The following is a 20,962-nucleotide window of genomic DNA, read 5'->3' as shown; positions in this document are numbered from 1 at the left end:
AGAATAGCTTCAGATTCGAAACTGGAAGCAATTCTTCAAAACTCTGGTGAAGTTATTTCTGGCCCAGAATTCTCTATCTAGCCAATGATCCAGCCATTGTGTGAAGGTGGAAATAAAGACATTATCAGACCTGTAAAATCTAAAATTTTAACCTCATGCCCCCTCACTCTGGAAAATACAAAGGATACACTGCATCAGAAATGAGGGAGTAAACAAATAATGAGAGATCTGAGATATAGGAAATAAGAAATACAACACAATAATGAGAGATTTGAGGTATAGGAAATAACAAATAATGAGGGATTTGAGTTATAGGAAATAAAAAATACAACACAAAAGAAAAATGAAAGAAATCATATGGATGAGAATATAAGGAGATGCTGAGACACCATCTGTGCTACCAGTCCATATTGGGGTAGGTTATAACTTTCCAGGAAATACTTTTTCAGGAAGATTAATTTGATAGAATATCTAATATAAATGAGAATAAAACCTTGGAAATATAATTTGGGGTTGTTATTAATTAATAACTATTAAAACAAATTAAATATGGTCTGAGAAGGACTTTGTACTTCTATATTTGAGTCCTTGTGGATGAGCTGTAACCTAGCTTAATAGACAAAACTGAAAACCTAACTTAATAGTATGCACCGGTAACAATAGCTGAGTGTTGGCCAATTCCAGCGGCCATACTTCAACCACTCATTGACTTCTGAAAGTTCAAACTGTGTTCAAATAAGGCAAAGGCTGAGCTGTAACCAATCTTGCTGTTTCTGTACCTCACTTCTGATTCCTGTACCTCACTTCTGATTCCTGTACGTAACTTTACCTTTTTGTCTATAAATTTGTTCTGACCACAAAGCCACCCCGGGAGTCTCTGAGAATCTGCCGTGACTCTGGGGGCTGCCTGATTCTCAAATTGTTCATAGCTCATAACATTACAAATCAAGCAAATAGACAAGAGAAAAAGGCTATTTTTAAAGAGATGTTTAATCCAGGCGAAATAAAAAAAAGTTGTGTAAAAAAGGAAAGAAATCATACTTTAACATGGCTCTTCTCCAAAAATGTATATCTATAAGAAACAATTGAATCTTAATTTAACCAAAAAAGCTTAATTTAACCATAAAAAGCTGTAGTTATGTTATGAGAATTGAAAGATGAGAAATCACATGCTGGCGGGGAGGGAATACTGAGAAAAAGAGCTGAATCTTCATATTCCATAGTGGAAAATCAATTGAATCACATGTTTTAGAAATGTAGAGATAAGTACAAGAAAAATCAACTCAAAGTATTAAAAGTGGTCGCCTCTAGGGAAAAGGAAATGGAGGTCAGGAGGAATGGGCACTACTGTCTTCATTAACAAACTTTCTAGTTAGTGACTCCCTAAATTATGTGTAGTGTAACTTGAGTTAAAAATAAATACACAAATACTCAATAATACAAACATTCTAATGGAAAAATAGGCAAAATGCATTGAGACATTTCAACACATAAATAATAAACACATTAAATGTTCTCAGTCACACTAGCAACTAAAGAAATGCTACAAGATATTTTTCAACTATTATTATTATTATTAGGAAAGACCAATATTAACAATGATAACCTGTTTGGGTAAGATATATAGAAACACTATTACACTACTGACATAAGTAGAAATTGATACAACTCTCAGTAATGTTCTATAGAGTAATTTCAAAAGTCTTAAAATGTTTACATCCTTTGACCTTGTAATTCCAGACACTGGAATTTATTCTAAAAAGTAATCAGAAATGTGCCAAAGATTTATGTACAAGGATGTTTTTCATCAGTTTGTTCACAATAACAAAAAACTGAAAACAACTGTTATATCCAACAATAGCAGAATGCACATATACAATATAAAATGCAATATTTTGCTTTTGTTAAAAGTGATGATGTAGATCATGTTGTAGATCATATAGGCCTAGAGAAATGAAAACAGGTATTTTAGGTGAAAAAAAGTAGATTACAGAATAATATAACTAATGCGTTCTTATTTTTGTTAAAATAACTGTGCCTTATTGCATAAGAAAAATCAAAAGATATGTAACAAAAGTCTTTGTCTCTCTATATATGGTATTTAGATTTTTTCTAATTAATACACGTATTAATAAAACACCAAGAAGAGTAGTCAATGTAGAGTATGCCCTACTTATAAATGTTGACAATGATTGGTTATAATCATTATCTGTAATTTCTAATTTTTCTACAACTACTTTTTACTTAGGCATTTAAAACTCTAAATGGAAATTAAAATAATACATTATAGGTCTCAGTAAGGGCCTAACTCCCACTTCAAAACTTTTGTGATATCCAGGCAGAATACAGATAGTCCTTATATGCATGAAAACCATGAGAGTCCTCAGAATAAAGGATGAATTTCACTTTGAGAACTATGAGTCTTTTGAGAATGGAGACAAAGACTGCCCCCAATAATTGCACCGGAAAAAACAGATGGAGAAAGAAAAGTTGAAGAGGTAAGAAAATAGGTACCTCTAGTAGTCAGACCCCTAGTAGGAAACAAAATGGCACTGTCTGATGGAGTAATTAAGTATAATTTATTAAAGGAACCATTTACAAAACTGTGAGCAAGGCTCAGGGGAACCAACAAGGGAAGGTGCAGTGTTCACAGCCAGAAACAGCAGAGTGCTTCTACTGTACTTCAGCCAGAAGGGACAATGAGAGGGACCAATTACTTCTCCCCTGAGAAAATGGCTGTCTGTAGAGGGTCCATGTGACAAGCTGTGGCTTTGGTTAGAGGGATGTAACCATCCCACAGCAACTTAGCAATACAGCCAGTACACTACATACTTCTGCTTCACTGTCCTTTTATTCTTGATCTTCTGATGGAGTCTCCCATTGCCCAAACTTAATTAGCAGCCAGGGGACAAAGAAATTCATGTTGCTCAGAGTCCCAGTGCAAAGAATAGCATTAAAAAGCCTATAGAGTGCTTCTGGAGGAGCAAATGTTAAGTATTCAACCAAGTATCCCATTCTGGGGCATGGGTTGCATTAGAGAAGAATGTACTTGTCCATCCCTCACCAGTGCTTTTACTTGCCACTCTAATCCTGTAGCAAGGATTATCAGATACTATATAAAAGAAATATTCTGTCACATGCCTAGGGTTTCTTACATGTCTGACCTTACTGGCATCCTAATAGTCACCCCATTTGTTTTCCCATCTTGGTGGTTAAAGACCATTGATATCATTCCAATGTCTTCAACTTGATGTAAGACCCAGTTTCTTCTGGTCTTCTCCAGTTCTTGCCTAGCTACACCACCATCTCATCTTTTCATGGATGATATTGCTCCTGGCTCAGTGGAAACCTTTTACAGGTAAATGGCAAAGTGGCCACTCCTACACTTGTGTATGGAATGAGAACATGCTCTACCCTGTTGAATCAGCCAATATGAGGTAACTGCCTCAACAATCACCAAAATCTTAGTGAGTTTAAACAACAAAGTTTATTTCTTGTTCATGCTATTATAGGTAAGCCAGGGACCCCAACTCAATATTACCACTTAGGAACCCAGCTAACAGAAGACTCTTTTTCAACACATACTTTCCATAATCTCAGAGGCATGGGGAAAACATGGTGAAATATGAAATGGCTCTAAAAGCTTCTTCCTGGAAGTGGCACACATCAATCATCTCAGCTCACATTTTATTGTCCAAAAATAATCTCATGGCCAAGGCTGAGTTCAAATAGATTGGGAAAAACAATTTGACCAATAAACCTGGAATTAGAGAAATTTCATTTTTGAGCATCCCTAATGACTAACATGTATGTTCCAAGATATTTGTTCCACATTCTTCTTAGGAGACCATAACACTGGAAAAATAAATAAAACTATGCTATAAGATCAAAAAATTGTCCTTAAAGTAGCAAAGGTTATCACAACTTATTATAGATACCAGCAAACTTTTGAAACTACTGTACCAAGCTGAGAGATTTGTTAGAGGCTGTATAGGGTCAAAAGGCCCTCACAAAATAGTTTCTGCTTTAAGATTTATCTTGAATTGAATAAATATTAACACTATTGGTCACCCTACAAAGCAGCAAATCATGGGTAGAAAATGTGACCTTAGAGGTTAGGCCTTACAATAGAAACAGAAGGTGTCACATTACTCTTTCTGACTTGATAGGGTGTAGAAAATACAGACATGTAACAATGGGACTCTCTTACTTTCTCTGGGTCTCAGCTGAAATGTCATGTGGTCAGAGACACCTAACCTGCACACTTTATACAGAATAGCATCGCCCACCCATCTCTTGATTCTGCTTACTGTTTTATCTTCATAGCACTTATCACCATCTGAAATGTCCTACATTTATTTATATCTGCCTACCTACTAGAATTTAAACTTTAAAAGGAAGATTTTTGATATATCCCCATTGATTAGAAGAGTGCCTAGCATGTAGTAGGAACTTTGCAAACATTTGTGAACAAATGAATGTCTGCATGAGAGCTCTCCCAGGTGTTTGAAGGAAAGGCTAGACTCCTCCTCTGAGAGAGATTCAGCAAGGCCCTGGTGAGAGTCAGAAAGAAGGACTCTACACTGGGAGGAAGCACATGTGATGGGCCTGGAGCTTCCATGCTGCATCCATACTGCAAGTCCTATTCCCATAAGAATTTCTGTAATATACGTCCTTTTTGATAACTCCATGCCTTCACCATGGAGGGCCTTGCTAAATGTTTTCTCCTGGTCTCTAGTATTACACTTCATTCATTTAATGTAGAATAAAGAGAACATTATATATATAAAATATAATATTATATAAAATTAAATATATATATATATATGTATATAATTTTCTTCTTCTCCTACTCCATAGGAAGTGGGTCTGAACTGGAGTTGGGTCTATGGGCACTGGCTCTCTTAGCACCATGCTCATTCTCCAATAACCTTCCTAAAACTTGCTCATCCTTCCAGTCTCAGATGAGTCATCAACTCAAGAAGCATTGCCTGACCTCTAAACTAGGACAAGTACCACTACTAATGCCTTCTTAGTACCCTTTAAATTTCCTCCATCGCATATGTTATGCTGTGAGCTCCAAGTATTCAGGAACCTGCCTATCTAGTTTCTGCTGCATGTCCACTGCCTAACATGGTATCTGGCATGTGCTATCAATATATGCTAAATGAAAAGTTAATGTTGTGAATGAATGAATGAATGAATGAATGAATGAAATGAAATTACAGCAATTGAAAAGAATCCATAATCACATCGGGTATTGTCTACATACTGAACAAATAGTTCCTTTACAGGTATGTACTATTGCTTCTCAAATGTGTGGAGATGCTTCTGACATTCATGAAATACAAATTTATTTAAAAGAGTTATTGAAATTGTGTATTTACTGAATTAGTGAATGCTAAAAATACTATTATTATCATGTAGAAATTCCAGTAATGCTTTGAGTTTTTTCGAAAGATTCTTATCCTTGAAGAAGTTGGAAAATTAGTGAGCTAGAAAAAGGTGATGAAATTAAATTCACATACAAAGAAGTGTGATATAGGCTGTAAATATACTGGCTTCACTATGGTAGGCATGTGGAGTATACAGAAAATTAATTCAGTCATGATTTTGAAGAACTCAATATAAATAAAAAAGCAGATTCGTGTTAATTCCTCCCACTAACTATAGATTTTCACTTCCTTTCGATGAGAGTCTCTCAGATGCATCACAATTATATATTGACTCCCAATACAGGTGACAATCTCCTCACCTGCAGCACAGAAACACAAACACACAGCAGCAGACTCTTAGGTGATCTCACATGCATTGTCACCAAACACAAACTCCTAAAACGATTACTCTATAAAGCAAGAGGATCCGGCCAGATGATCTTTAATATTTTCCCTTACGCTTTTAAATTTCATAACTTTCTAAGAAACCTAGTTGGGAGGTTAATTTCAACTTTGCTCGGAGGAGTATATTAATTAAATCAACTAGAATATAGTCAATCTAAAATTACTGTAAAGCCTATGGAAACAATCAGGTAGATTATATTCATGACCACTTGTTCTTGCTTTCATAATAAGACAGCATAGTTATTTTCTCAGAGAGGTGAGGATATTTCTGCTTCATCAAGGTCCTAACAAATTTTATAACTTCAGGGGGCTGTTGGAGTGAAGCAATTACGAGCACAAGTTTGGAATCATGCAGACCAAGACTGAACCCTACTTCTCTGTCACTTATGAGCAATTGGTTATTGGACAAATCACTCAAGCACTCTCGGACTATTTTCTTCACTACAAAATGTAGGTAACAATTCATACTTGATGGGATATAGCACAGTGCCTGGCACTTGGAAAACACTGAATAAATGACACCTTCTTACACACTTTTGACTTCATCTTGAACAGACATAATTAAAACAGGTTACCGGGTCAAGCCCTTCATTTCTGAGCTACACAACAGGTCTGCCACTTTGGGACCTTGAAATGAGCAATGATTGTTTTAACCTTCTCATCAATTATAAATAAATGATTAGGGCTGGGCCCAAATCTTGTTAATGACAGGACCCTTGTCTGGACACTTGGATAAAAGGCACACTTCGTGCTTGGCAGCAGTCATCCCCCGACGTGTACATCTGGTGGTCAGAATGAAGGGTCCTTTCCTGAGAGTCTTCCCCAGTAGTCTGATTTCTTATCATTAAGAAAGGGAGGAAAAATCCTTCAGAAGTTTTTATATAGAAGCCTAACATTGTAATGTGTGAACTTATCCAGGAGGCAATTACTATGTTCACATTTTAATTTTAGCAGGATATATTTAAAGTCACATATACAAAGGTATGACACAGATTGCAAGTGCACTTCATCTCTAGTGAGTACAAGTATGGAGTTTAGAGCAAATTAATTCAGTCACAATTTTCATAATTTACTCAATGTAAATGGAGACACAGGCAGATGTAGAATTCATTTAAATGCTTGTATTTTCATATCTTAACAAAGTGGAGGTTTATTTACTGAATTTCTGGCGCACGCTCTCTCTCTCTCTCTCTCTCTCTCTCTCTCACACACACACACACACACACACACACACACACATATCAAGGATTTTCTATAATAGCCAATAAGTCTATATGTACCAGGGGGTTGAAAGATAAAATACTCTAAGAGACAATTGTACATCCCAGGGATGTTTCTGCAGTTGCTCTATTGAGATCCAAAAATTTGAAGCCACCACTGGAGGCCCAAAATTACATAAAGGAATCAACTAAGTGAAATCCTTTTTACAGAAGGCTCTGACTGGACTACGCTCATGGGAACATCAATCTGAATTCTAACCCTAAGGCTAGAAATGGAAAATAATGGAGCAATTGTTCCCTAGAGGAGAAAGCTTTTGATCCCACCACCTGTAAAATGCTTTTGCGTCTGTTCTTTGCAGATTCTGATTTATCCAAGCTCCAAAAGGCCTGACTCTCACAAGAGATGAGATAGCCAGGTTCATCAAATACATGATGTTCCTCTTTCCTGTGCTACCTGCACTCCAATGGGCTTCCTTTAATGGGTGAAAGTACTTAGGTGAGTTAAGAATAGATCCCAAGTTTATTTTGAACCCAGAAGTTCTTAATTTGCTCTCTTTCTAACACATATAATCTCTCTGCCACTGCATTCTCTTGGAGTTTGCTAACAATTCATACTCATTTAATCAATTTCTGACTGTATCTCACTGGCATTTTGAGCAAGAAAATATGGAGTGTGTGTGTGGGGGGGTATTAATTAAACATATTCTAAAGGAATATTTTAGAGTTGCAAGTGCAAAATTTTCATTCTGAAAGGATTCCTACTTTTGGAGAAATTCTGTACAGAGAATATAGATTGCTAAAGGCAGTTAGTAAATAATGAAGGAGAAGGTGAGGAAAATGAGAGAATTCAAAGGTCAGGAAGTTGGCAAGTTAAACTTGCTATATTTTGTCATAAAGAGAAGCTGGTCATTTTATGAGGATAAGACCATGTGAACGTCAGCTGAGCAAATGGGATTTGTAACAGAAACTATTGGGAAGAAAAGGCAACACTACTAGACTAAAAGAGTATTTCAGAAAGAAAGAAAACATTTTTTCCAGTTATCTGATTTGTTTAATAGATGTGGTTTTTCATCAAATCCATCTCACTGGTTATTATATAGTCATATATTTAATTAAAATATTAAATATAAAATATCCCTAAACATACTAGCTAGATAAAAAGTGAGAAACTCTTTTTAGCATTGATTTCAGTGAGTGGGCTCATATTAGAAAGGTTGTTCCATTTTAAGTATTAATGAAAGTGTACCATGTTTTACAAGGCTCCTACTCCATTATTGTCTGTTCCAAATGCAATATTCATGACCCATGTGATGTACTAGTTGGCCGTATTGTCGATTGATAGGTGCATAATGTGCCATATAAATATATATAAGACATATTCAATTACAGTGAGTTATTTCTTACACACTGTCTGCAATTTATGTTACCTAATTGCTCCATTTAAAAACATAGCTTGCCAGGGGCAGTGGGTGGCTCAGGCCTGTAATCCCAGCACTTTGGGAGGCCGAGGCGGGTGGATCACCTGAGGTCAGGAGTTTGAGAACAGCCTGGCCAACATGGTGAAACCCCGGCTCTACTAAAAATACAAAAAATTAGCTGGACATGGTGGCAGGAGCCTGTAATCCCAGCTCCTTGGGTTACTGTGGCAGGAGAATTGCTTGATCCCTGGAGGTGGAGGTTGCAGTGAGCCGAGATCACGCCACTCCACTCCAGCCTGAGCAACAGGGCGAGACTCCAAAAAAAGCTGTATTTCCATGTATGTGTGGTTCTCATCACAAAATTCCAAAATAAGATACTGGGTACCTACTGGGCACAACACTAGTGGAAATACACCTAATGTCTATTTCTCTATTAAAAGGGAAAATGTATGCATACAAAATTGGCAAAATGTATGCATATAAAATTGGTATAATAAATCTATGGATCAGAAACTCCACAATGGCTGGTCAGTTTAAATTGAACAAGGAACTGATCAAGCATAGAACAACTGGACCCTATACTCATACTATTATGTGTACACATAGAACCAAAACTTTCCACCAAGGTCACTGACCAGAGGCTGCTACATGGACTCACTACCAGAACAAAATTCCACAGAACCAACAGAATATAATTCACCAATTTTCTACTCATATATTGTGAATTCAATAGTGACCTTACTATTAAATACATGGATATAGTTGAAGGTAAAGAATTGCAGTTACTACTGCTTTCCTTCATTATGTTGTCAATATAACTAACATCATTTAAACATAGACTTGTACTTACTGACAAATTTTAGTGATAAATCATGAAATAAGTATTCAGACTTTACATACTTCATGGCAATGAACATCAGAATAGCTTTGATTGGCCACCTTTTGAAACCTCCAATCTTCAGCTTCCTTGAAAAATTAAGAAAAACTCTTATGTAAGTAGAGTATGAATATGGTGAGGGAATAGACTCACCTAATTGTCATTTATTCTCCCAGGCAACTAATTCATTCAGATAAAAAATAACCTACTGTCATGGTAGCATACCTCTATGACAGAAGTTCAGGAATCCAAAACATAATACTAGCCTCTTTATTCTTGCTTTCTACTCTTATCTAGTCTAGTGTTACACATAGTTTAGGCTCCCCTAACCTCTGCATTGCCATAACCTCCACCACTGCCCACCCTCATACATGACTTTACTGTTTCCCATAATATGAATTACACTGATGGTTTCTTTTGTGTTTATGTAGAAGCATTTGTTCATTAGTAGTTCTCACCATTTGTTCATTCACTCAACATATATGTATTTTGTGAGCTGCATCTTTTTTTCAATAAGAACACACATGTAAACAAGAATCAAAAAGACAAGCTATAAGAAGTGTTGGTGGGGATGTGGAGAAAGGGAAACCACTGTATACTGTTGGTGGGAATATAAATTAGTATAGCCATTATGGAAAGAAGTATGGACTTTCCTAAAAAAAAATAAAAATAGAACTACCATATGATCTAGTAATCCCACTTTTGGGTCTATATTCAAAGTAAATGAACTCAGTATGTTGAAGAGATATCTGCACTCTTACATTTACTGCAGCTTTATTCACAATTGCCAAGATATGGAAACAACCTAAGTGTCCGTGGATAGATGAGTGGATAGATGAATGGATTAAAAAAAAATGTGTCATATACACAATGGAATATTATTCAACCATGAAAAAGAAGGAAATTCTGTCACTTGTGACAACATGGATAAACTAGGAGGACATTATGCTAAGTGAAATAAGCCAGACACAGAAAGACAAATGGATAATCTCACTTATATGAGGAATCCAAGAAAGCTGAACTCACAGAAGCAGAGGATAGAGCAGTAGTTGCCAGATGCTAAGACATGGAGAAATGGGGAAATGTTGATCAAAGGATACAAACTTTCTGTTATAAAATTAATAAATTCTGGGAATCTGATAAACAGCATGGTAACTATACTTAGTAATAGTTCCATCCTGTTTACTTGAAATTTACTAAAAGTAGATCTTAAATGTCCTCACTCACCACACACACACGCGCACACATACACACACACACACACACACACACACACACAGTGATGGATATGTTGTTTAATTTTATCACAGTTATTATTACATAATGTATGTCTGTATCAAATCAAGAGTATGTATATGAAAACATGGTACACCTTGAATATATGCCATTTTTGTCAATTACACCTCAATAAAGCTTGGAGGAAGGAGAAAGAAACTTTTGACCTGCTCTAATACACTCAAAAATGCCACCATTCTGCCAGATATTATGGCAGTGGGGCTGAGAGAGGAAAGGGGGAACAGAAGAAGTGATTAATGGAGCGTGAGCCCCAGCCCCCAATCTACAGTCCTGAGAAGAAATCAGAGAGTAGTAGAATGTATGAAAGAATCATCACTGCTGTTGGCTGGCTCCATCTTTTTTATCCATTGAGTTTCCAGGACAGAGCTCTAGTGTCCATGAGAAATGGCCCTTAGCAGCATCCTTACCCACAGCCATTTAGAATTATGCTAGCACTGGATTTCCTATTAAAGGGAAATACAAAACAGGTATCTCCTATTTTCTATTTTACCTTTAAACTGTGGCCCCAAAATGAACTGTGTCTTCAACTTCTTTGGTAACTTTCTAAGCAACTGTATTCAGTTCTCTAGGCAAAAGGGAATATGATACATTTAACTAATCATCTTTTTCTTGGACTTAGTTGAGAAAAGGCTTGAACTAATTACATTTATATCAAGATCCTGGAGTTCTACTTGAAACAAAAATATTTACTGAGTGACTGGATTTGGGTGATTTTTCTTGGTGGGTCACATTTTATGCCTTGTGATTGCTTGAATTAAGCAGACAGTTTTATATATAACAGGAGATACATCCTATGGACCTTTTTGGTTTTGGAATGATCTATATTAACCTGCTATTAAGAGAATACTGGTACTGAAAGAAATGAATAGCTTGAGAGTCACAATTTCTTCTCTTATAATAAACATTAGAAGTTGAGATATATGAAAAAACATTTGGAAATGTGTTATATATACCCATCTTTCCTGCAGGCAAAATGACTAAAAGTACCTTTAAAATGTCATGAGTGGGCCACAATTTACATTTCCAAAAATCATGGATGTTTTCAAGCCTATGATAAACTTTATTTGGACACTTAAAAAACAGCCCTCTGTTCAAACTTTATCAACATTCCAAACTTGAATTTACATGCAGAAAGTTTCCTAATTTGGGAGCATTTTTTAAACCTATTGTTGCTGTCTTTAATCATGTACAAGCTGTAGGGAGAATGAAAGAATAGGAATGGATATTTCTAGTTACCTAATGTTTTGTGTTTTTATACCAATAACTTATAAAATGAGAAAATAGTATTTCCTGACATAAAATATTTGGACTTTCACAGAATATAATTTAGCTAGATCATCCATGCCAAAAGTGGCACAAAACATCTTTTACTTTTCTTTCTTAGGTTAGTTTTATCAACGTATAATTTACATACAATAAAATGCATCTATATTATATGTACAAGTTCTATGAGTTTTGACAAATGGGTACAGCCATGTAACCAACTAATCAGCCCTAAAACCCAGATATAGAGCATTTCCATCCCACCAAAAGCTCATTCATACTCTCTTGCAATCAATCTCCCAATCCCCAGCCCCAGGCTACCACAAATCCACTCTTGCTATAGATTAGTTTTATCTATCCTACAATTTCATATAAATAGAGTCAAACAGCATGTACATTGTGTGTCTGGTTACTTTTACTCAACATAATATTAAGATTCATCCATGTTATTGTACATAATGGTGGTTTATTCCTTTCCATTGGTGAGTGGCATTCGATTATATGATACAACACAATTTGTTTATCCATTCATCTGTCAATAGGCATTTGGGTTGTTAAAAGATATTTTTTAGTGGCACACTGTTATTGCTATTAGCACAGCTGTGTGTGCACATACATGTGTGCATGTTGTATTGCAGTGTGGCGTGTTTGGGGAGAGTTGTGGGGTGTGTAAAATGTGGTGTGTTTCGTCATATATATGCTGGAGGTAGAGTGAAAGAAGAAGAAGGGATATTTCTAGTTACTCTAACTTTGGAGATTCTCCCTAAAAGTAAGCTTTTTGGGAAACTCTCCAACCTTTGATTTGCTTAAATAAACTCAGAAATCTTTTTCATTTTAAAACTTTTACTAACACTGGCTCAGGAGAGCAGCAACAAATGGCTGTGGACCAGTCTCAAAGCTTAATATGCACCATGCTCTAACATGGTGATGCCTGGATGATCACCCCTGACTCCCTTCTAAGATGGTCACTGGAGGGCATGACTAATGAGTCAAAGACCACCAGAGCTTCTTCCCTGCCTCTAACTGGTCTTTCATGAAGGCTATTTGAAAGGGAAAAAGGATAGTTTTCCATAAAGGAATCTCGCCAAGGACCTGAAGATGCTAACAAGGTGGTCTGCTGACTCTGGTGAAATTTTGTTTTTTTCTGAGACTCTTTAAAGTGACTGTTCACAAATGTATTGGGCCTCTGTACTAGTTTCCTAGAGCTGCCATAACAAATTATCACAAACTGGGTGGCTTAAAACAATAGACAGTATTTGTTTTCTACATTAGATAGTATTTGTGTATTAGTTCTACAGGACAGAAGTCTAAAATCAAGGTGTTGGCAGGGATGCACTCTCTAGAGGGAGTTCCATTCCTTGCCTCCCTTAAGCTGTGGCAGCTGTCCTCAGCTGTGGCTGCAGCCCCCTCTGCTCCAAATTATCTTCTCTTCTATGTGTCTCCTCCTCTATGTGTCTGTGTCATCTCCCTTTGCTCCTCTAAGGACATATATGGTGGCATTTAGGGCCCACCCAGAAAATCCATAGTTGTCTCCTCATCTCAAGATTTTAAACTTAATGACACCTACAAAGACCCTTTTTCCAAACAAAATAAAATCAAAAGTTCCAGGGATCAGGACTTGATAACTTTGGGTGAGCATTATTCAACCTGCCACAGTCTCATTCATTCTCTTCTGTCTTTCCCAAGTCCTTGGTCTACCTGAGGCTCAGTGTTATCATGTACAAAATATAGACAGTATCATATAGTTCTTTATCCATCAATCAGTTGGATTCCAAGTTTACCTGTTTGTAGTTCAAAGTGACAGAGAAAGGATTAATCTTGCAGGCATCAATGCATTTCTACGACATGAGAGTATGAGTTTATTCCTTTAAAGTTTTAAATTCAGCTATTTTCTTCTTTGTGGTCATATGTCTCTGTTTATTAATTCATTTATTAAATATTTATTCACCACTCTTTCCCTGGAACACTTTGAGATACTAAACAAAGCCCCTGTCCTTATGGAGTTAATATTCTGAAGAAGAAGACAATCTCTAAGTAAATGTGCTATCAGGCAGGAGAGAAGGATAGGGAAGGAAGAAAAGCCAATAAAAGGGTTTATTATTGAACTAAGTGCTATAGTACCAGGGGCTCGATTTGACCAGGACTCATAGGAATGATTTAAGAATTGTTTACTGGGCCGGGTGTGGTGGCTCATACCTGTAATCCCAGCACTTTGGGAAACTGAGGTGGGCAGATCACGACGTTAGGAGTTCAAGTCCAGCCTGGCCAACATGGTGAAACCTCGTCTCTACCAAAAATACAAAAATTAGCCGGGCGTGGTGGCAGGAGCCCGTAATCCCAGCTGTTAAAGAGGCTGAGGCAGCAGAATTGCTTAAACCCAGGAGGCAGAGGTTGCAGTGAGCCAAGATTGCACCACTGTACTCCAGCCTGGGTGACAGAGCATGACTCCATCTAGGAAAAAAAATTTAAAAAGAATTGTCTACTGAAAGGACAAGAAGATTTATCCATGGGCTCCTCCCATCATCGGTTGAGGATTGCCTTCAATACATTAACTTCCCTGCACCCAAGAGGGCTACACTTGAATGTGGTCTGGGTGAGCTCCTATCAGTCCAGAGAAGGCCCTGAAGCAGAATACAATGCACTCTTGAGGGGTAACACTGGTATGTGATAGAAGTCTGTGCCTGCACAGAACTGTACGCTATGGCTGCAGCTAACATCAGAAGCATGCCACGGGGATGTGATGGGGGCACCACCATACTATAAACACCATACCAACATTTGCCACATTCTGCCTTTGCACTTACTGTACACAACACAGTTAATAAAACAATCATGTGCTGCATAAAGGACCTTTCAGTCAACAATGACCAGCATATATGATGGTGGTCTCTCAAGATTGTAATGGAGCTGAAAAATTCCTGTCACCTAGTGACATTGTATCCATTATAACATTACAGCATTCTTGGTGACACTGGTGTAAAGAAGCCCATTGTGTTGCCAGTCATATAAAAGTATACCACATACAATTACATAGAGTACATAATACTTGATAATAAACAACTGTGCTACTGGTTTATGTATTTACTATGCTTGTTATTATTAGAAAGTATACTCCTTTTACATATATACATACATATATGTATACATAAATACATGTGTATATACATATATACATGTATGTGTATATACATATATAGTATATATGTATATATAGATGTATATATGCATGTATGTATATATGCACGTGTATATACACATACATATATGTATACATATATGAATATATGTGTATATGCATGCATGTGTATATATGTATGTGTACACATATGTATGTATAAACATGCATATATGTATATATACATGTGTGCACATGTATGTGTATATGCACATGTATGTATATGTATGCATGCATGTATGCGTGTGTGTAGATATATTTAAAATGAAATCTCGCTCTGTCACCCAGGCTGGAGTGCCGTGGTGCAATCTTGGCTCACTGCAACCTCTATCTCCTGGGTTCAAGCAATTCTCCTACCTCAGCCTCCCAAGTAGCTGGGATTACAGGTGCCTGCCACCACACCCAGCTAATTTGCATTTTTAGTAGAGACAGGGCTTCACCAAGTTAGCCAGGCTGATCTCAAACTCCTAACCTCAGGTGATCTGCCGGCCTTGGCTTCCCAAAGTGCTGAGATTACAGACATGAGCCACTGCACCTAGCCTACTTATATTTTTAAAAAGTTAACTGTAGAACAGCCTCAGTCAGGTCCTTCAGGAGGTATTACAGAAAAAGATGTTATTATCATAGGAGATGACAGCTCCATGCCTGTTGTTGTCCCTAAAGATCCTGCAGTGGGACAAGACGTGGAGGTAGAAGACAGTGATAGCAATGATCCTGACTCTGGGTAGACCTAGGTTAATGTGTATCTTTGTGTCTTAATTTTTAACAAAAGTAATTAAAGAAAAATTTAGGAAAAAGGCTTACAGCATAAGGATATTTTAAAAGATAATATTTTTGTACAGCTGTACAATGTGTTTGTGTTTTAAGTTATATTATTACAAAACAGTCAAAAAGTTGAAAATTTAAAAGTGTATAAACTAGAAAAGTTACAGTAAGGTAAGGTTAATTTATTATTAATTAAAGAAAATATTTTTATAAATGTAGTGTAGCCTAAGTGTACAGCATTTATAAAATCTACAGTAGTGTATAGTAATGTCCTAGGCCTTCACATTCACTCACCCCTCAGTCACTGACTCACTCAGAGAAACTTCAAGTACTGCAAGCTCCATTCATGGTAAGTGCCCTATACAGGCACACTAGCTTCTATTTTCTATGCCATATTTTAACTGTACATTTTCTATGTCGAGATACACAAATACTTACCATTGTATTACAACTGCCTGCAGTATTCAGTACAGTAGCATGATGCACAAGTTTGTAGCCTAGGAGCAATAGACTGTACTCTGTAGCCTACGTGTGTGGTAAGCTACACCATCTAGGTTTGTGTAAGTACCCTCTGTGATGTTTGCACGATGATGAAATGGACTAAGGGAGGTATTTCTCAGAATGTATAACCATTATTAAGTGAAGCATGACTGTACTTGTGAAATACTTAAAACTAACACAAATGCTATGTATACAATTGATTATGAGCAAACTGCAGAGGACCAGAGCGGCTACCAACCATGTACAACCACTATCACCATCTTTTGGTGGCAAACAGAATTGATAGATTTTTATTCTGCAGAGGAACTGTATGGATTAGGAAATATTTGTAATCTGAATATACTGAAGCAAAGGAATGTCTGTAATTCTCACTTCACCGAGTTTCTGTGATGAGTAAATGCTATAATTCACGGGAAAGCACTTTTTCTATCATAAAACAATACATAAATGTTAGTTTACGGATTGATGGGAGAGATTTAATCCTCATCTCTGATGCCAGATTAAGTCTTAGTGCATTGTAGCCAGATACCTAGTAGGTAATCTAAAGTTTACGGAATGTTGTTTTTATTTTTTGACTTCTGCTGAAACAGCCTTTCCAGGTTTTCACCTGCTAAGATTCAAAGTCCAGTTCAGCTGTCACCCAAGAATAGAAATCATTTTTTTTTTCCACACATGTTCTTTGCAGTGGCACTAAGAGACCACTTACCACAAGCATTTTGGCTAATCGTAAACAATTCTCTGGCCTCACTCAGTAGTGAACGTCTTGAAAACAAGAACTATACCTGATTCCTCTGCCTAGCATGTAGCATTGTATTTGCTGTATAGTAGGCATTCGATAAATGTTTGTTGAAATTGTTGAATTAATTTGCTATCAAATAACAACAGCCTCCTTCCTCCTTAACTGTGTCTCACAGCAAGCAGCCGGGCCCAGCAGGGTGGAAGAGATGAAGGGAATTCATCTAAAATCAATTTATTTGGGGAGAAAATGTACTGTAGTCAATGAAATGATTCAGTTTCATCTTTTTGCACATAGCTTTAGAGCTGTACATGATCATAATTTCATGTCAACTATCAAGTCCCTTAAGTCATGTGGTGATATATTACTTTTTCATATTAATATATAGTATAACACTGCACAAACAATATCAACAATTCCACAGGAACTAAATCCTGGCATAGAAAGTGACAGTACTAGCGGTTCACTGGGTAATGGCTAGGTTTTGTGCAGTTTGGAAGAAAAAGAAAAAACTGCTACAGATTTATAGATACTTACAAAAGGCATATGTTCATAAAATTATCAATTTTAAGAAAAAGAAAGACATCTCTTCCAAGAGAAAAACATCTGACTCATTTTGAAATCAGTAGGCTCCATTCCAATTAAACAGATTGCAGACCAGAAGACAGCTCAAGATTGTTGTGAGGACTTCATGAGGCCCTTTCCTTTCTTTTCCGAAACTAATGAGAAATACTCAGGATATGTGAAGCCATGAATCAGAAAAATATGCAAACCTGGCTAGGTGATAAATCCTCTGAACTGGAGAAAGGCCTTATTGAAATGAAGCATCCAAACGGACTGGAACAATGCCTCAGTGTGGTTAGTTCAATGGAGCCATGCTTTCTTAACAGGAGATGAAAACAACTGCCAAGTAGGATTCAGAAAACCAAAAAAAAAAAGCTTTTTCTCTCTTGAAGTTCAGCAGTGGTTCGCTCTGCACAGATATCTGGGGTTGGACACTAGTTTGTTTACAATACCATTTTAATACAAGCAATATGAATGCTTAAAGAGTCACCCCACCCAAGACAAACCAGCTGGTCTTCTAGTCACTGCTCTCCACTTCTGTGCCTTTCTCTGCCACTTAGAGTCTGAGGTCCTCTGCTAAGGAGAGGGCAAATGCAAAGCCCCTCTGCACTTTGCTCACCACACTCTATCTCCCAAACCCTTCTACAAAATGTGCTAGCCTTGTTCACACCTCAGTCCCTCAAACCCACAGCTCTCGACCTGTACATACGATTTTCAAGCTGGTGTCTGGGCTAATATGCCACTGCCTCCAAGGTAACATTTCTTCTGAATAGAGGTTTTTCTGGTGACCATTCTTAGAGGCATTCTAATGGTGAAGACTGCCAACTCCATGGCAAGCCAGTGAGGAAGATACTGTCTGACAGTTCTTTTAGCACCTCCCAGGTCACACCATAAGCAGCTTATCACTCCCCCTCTCCCAGGGGAAGCCTTCTTTGTTGACCAAAAGAATGATAAAGGTTCTCGGGTCTTGATGACCTTCCAAAGGCAGTTTGGATAGCTGCTCAAACAGGAATCCCCATCTCCTGGTCCCCAAGAGTCCCTTTATCACTTTTATCCCACAGTCCTTGTAAACCATTCATGAGAAAACAGTGAAGCAGCTCCTGAAAACTTGGAAATAAGGTTGCAGTCAAGAGTTAGCCAGTAAAATTCACACAATAATTTTGTTTGGGATTTTGGTTGTTTGCTTTTCACAAAATGGCATCTGAAATTATTTGGGGACAAAGGATTATACTTCCCTGTTTTCCCAGAAGAATAAAGGGATTTATTTTCTCGTAAATGGAACTATGTGGAAAGTTACCCCATGTTGAAAACTAATAGAGTTGGGAGAGAGTATCTTTTTTTCTCTCCTTGCAATTCCTTTAGGAGTTGTACCTCACTCACAGCCCTGATCTGTTCTCTACAGCCATCTATTTATCATTGATCTTCTTTCTCTCCTACTGCCTCTGCTTTCTTCATGTCATCCTTTAAAATTCCTGGAAAATGTTGGACAGGAAACAGAGTTCTGGGATTAAGAAGAACAACCATGGTTTTTTATAGAATATTTGCTCAGGCCTAGGATCTCTTCCACAAAAGACTCTGTCTGTCCTTTGCCAGTGGTTAGAAAAATTCTAAGGAGAATATCCACAAATGTATGACTGAAGAGTCTTAAAATAGCCCAGACTCAACACAGAGAAATAATTATCCTCCAAAGGAAAAGACTATGTAATTGAAGTCTACTAAACTGAAATTAACCGATTGCATTCTAACATCTCGGAAGAAATACTATGAATAGAAGACAGAATCAACATAAACATGAAAGCAAAAAATGAAACCTGAGTAATTCCTGAGACCTTAATGTGGTACTGTTTACCCAGCACTTTCCAGGTGAGGCTTGCTCTGCATGTGACCCAAAGGAGCAAAGGAGCATATATAGTTACGTGGGTAGTGGAAATGAACTCATCAAGCCTCAATTTTGAATGGCCTGAAATATTCCCTTCCTCTCTGAATTCATGATCCCAAGCATTTTTTTGATATCGTTGAAATTGCTAGGTCCCTCAATACCAGGAAAATCGATGCTCTGGATAAGGGCTCCAGCATTCCATCATTGGAAAAAGTTATCACCCCTGGGTACTAATAAATTACTCATAAGGATTATACATCTTTTCATACATGTTTGATTAGTTTACATCTATTACTATGATACTCCGTGTCCACCTAGTTCAAAGCTGAAGACCATACCTTTGGAACTTCCTCAACAAACAACAAGGGTTAACATATAATGTGTCCTTACCACATACCAGACATTTTCTAAGCAATTTATATGCATTAATATATTTTAGCCTCACAATAATCCTACAAGGTAGGAGTAGAAATTATTTTTACCCCCATTTTACAGATGAGGAAAATGGGGAAATTGCTTATGATTATAAAGATGGTAGGTGGCAGAGTCTGTGCCCTTAAGCCCTACACAATGCTGCCTTTTAAAGTGGCATGTGCCCTGGAGAGCATGAATTAATTTGCTAGGGCTGCTATGACAAAATATCATAGATCGGGTGGCTTAAACAACAGATATGTATAGTTCTGGGGATTGGAAAATCCAAAATCAAGGTGCCAACTTATGAGCTTCCTGGTAAGGCCCTCTTCTTCACTTGCAAATGGCCACCTTCTCACTCTGTCCTTACATGGCAGACAGAGAGCTCTCTTTCTTCCTCCTCTCATAAAGCCACTAATGCCATCATAAAGGACCTACCCTCCAAGACCTCATCTAACCCTAATTACCACCCAAAGTTCCCGTCTCCACATGCCTTCACACTAAGGATCAGGACTTCAATACATTAATTGGATGGATGTGGGGATGGGGACACAATTAAGTCCACAGCAGGAAGAAATGTGGACACTCCCATGTGATCATAATAGTCATTCAGCACAAACTATTAAACAGGTGTCTATGCTCTAATCAGCACTGCATGCATGAGTTCATCTCCAGGCCTGGTTATTCTTGTCATGCAAAAAGCACCTCTCTAGGCTTTTACAATGTTGGGAAAATCCTGTAAGTAGTCACCTGAACAAAGGTATTACTGAGTGAAAGTCTGCCTGTACCCAACAGCTGCTAGGTAGGTAGACCCAAGTCTACCTTCCCGTAGGTGACAGTTATGGTTTCCAGGGTGAAATCCATCAACCAAACTCTTCAACACCCTTGTGTATTAATAATTAAACACATTTTCTTATCTATAAGTACAAACAGGACATACAAAGTTCTGATGGCAACTTCCAGCTTCTGTTCACTAAGGAATTGAGGAGGCCTCTCAGTCACAGGCATCACAAAAAT

This window comes from Macaca thibetana, chromosome 3, assembly GCF_024542745.1.
Source record: "Macaca thibetana thibetana isolate TM-01 chromosome 3, ASM2454274v1, whole genome shotgun sequence".
Classification (NCBI taxonomy): Eukaryota; Metazoa; Chordata; class Mammalia; order Primates; family Cercopithecidae; genus Macaca; species Macaca thibetana.
Note: the sequence above shows the minus strand (reverse complement) of the source record.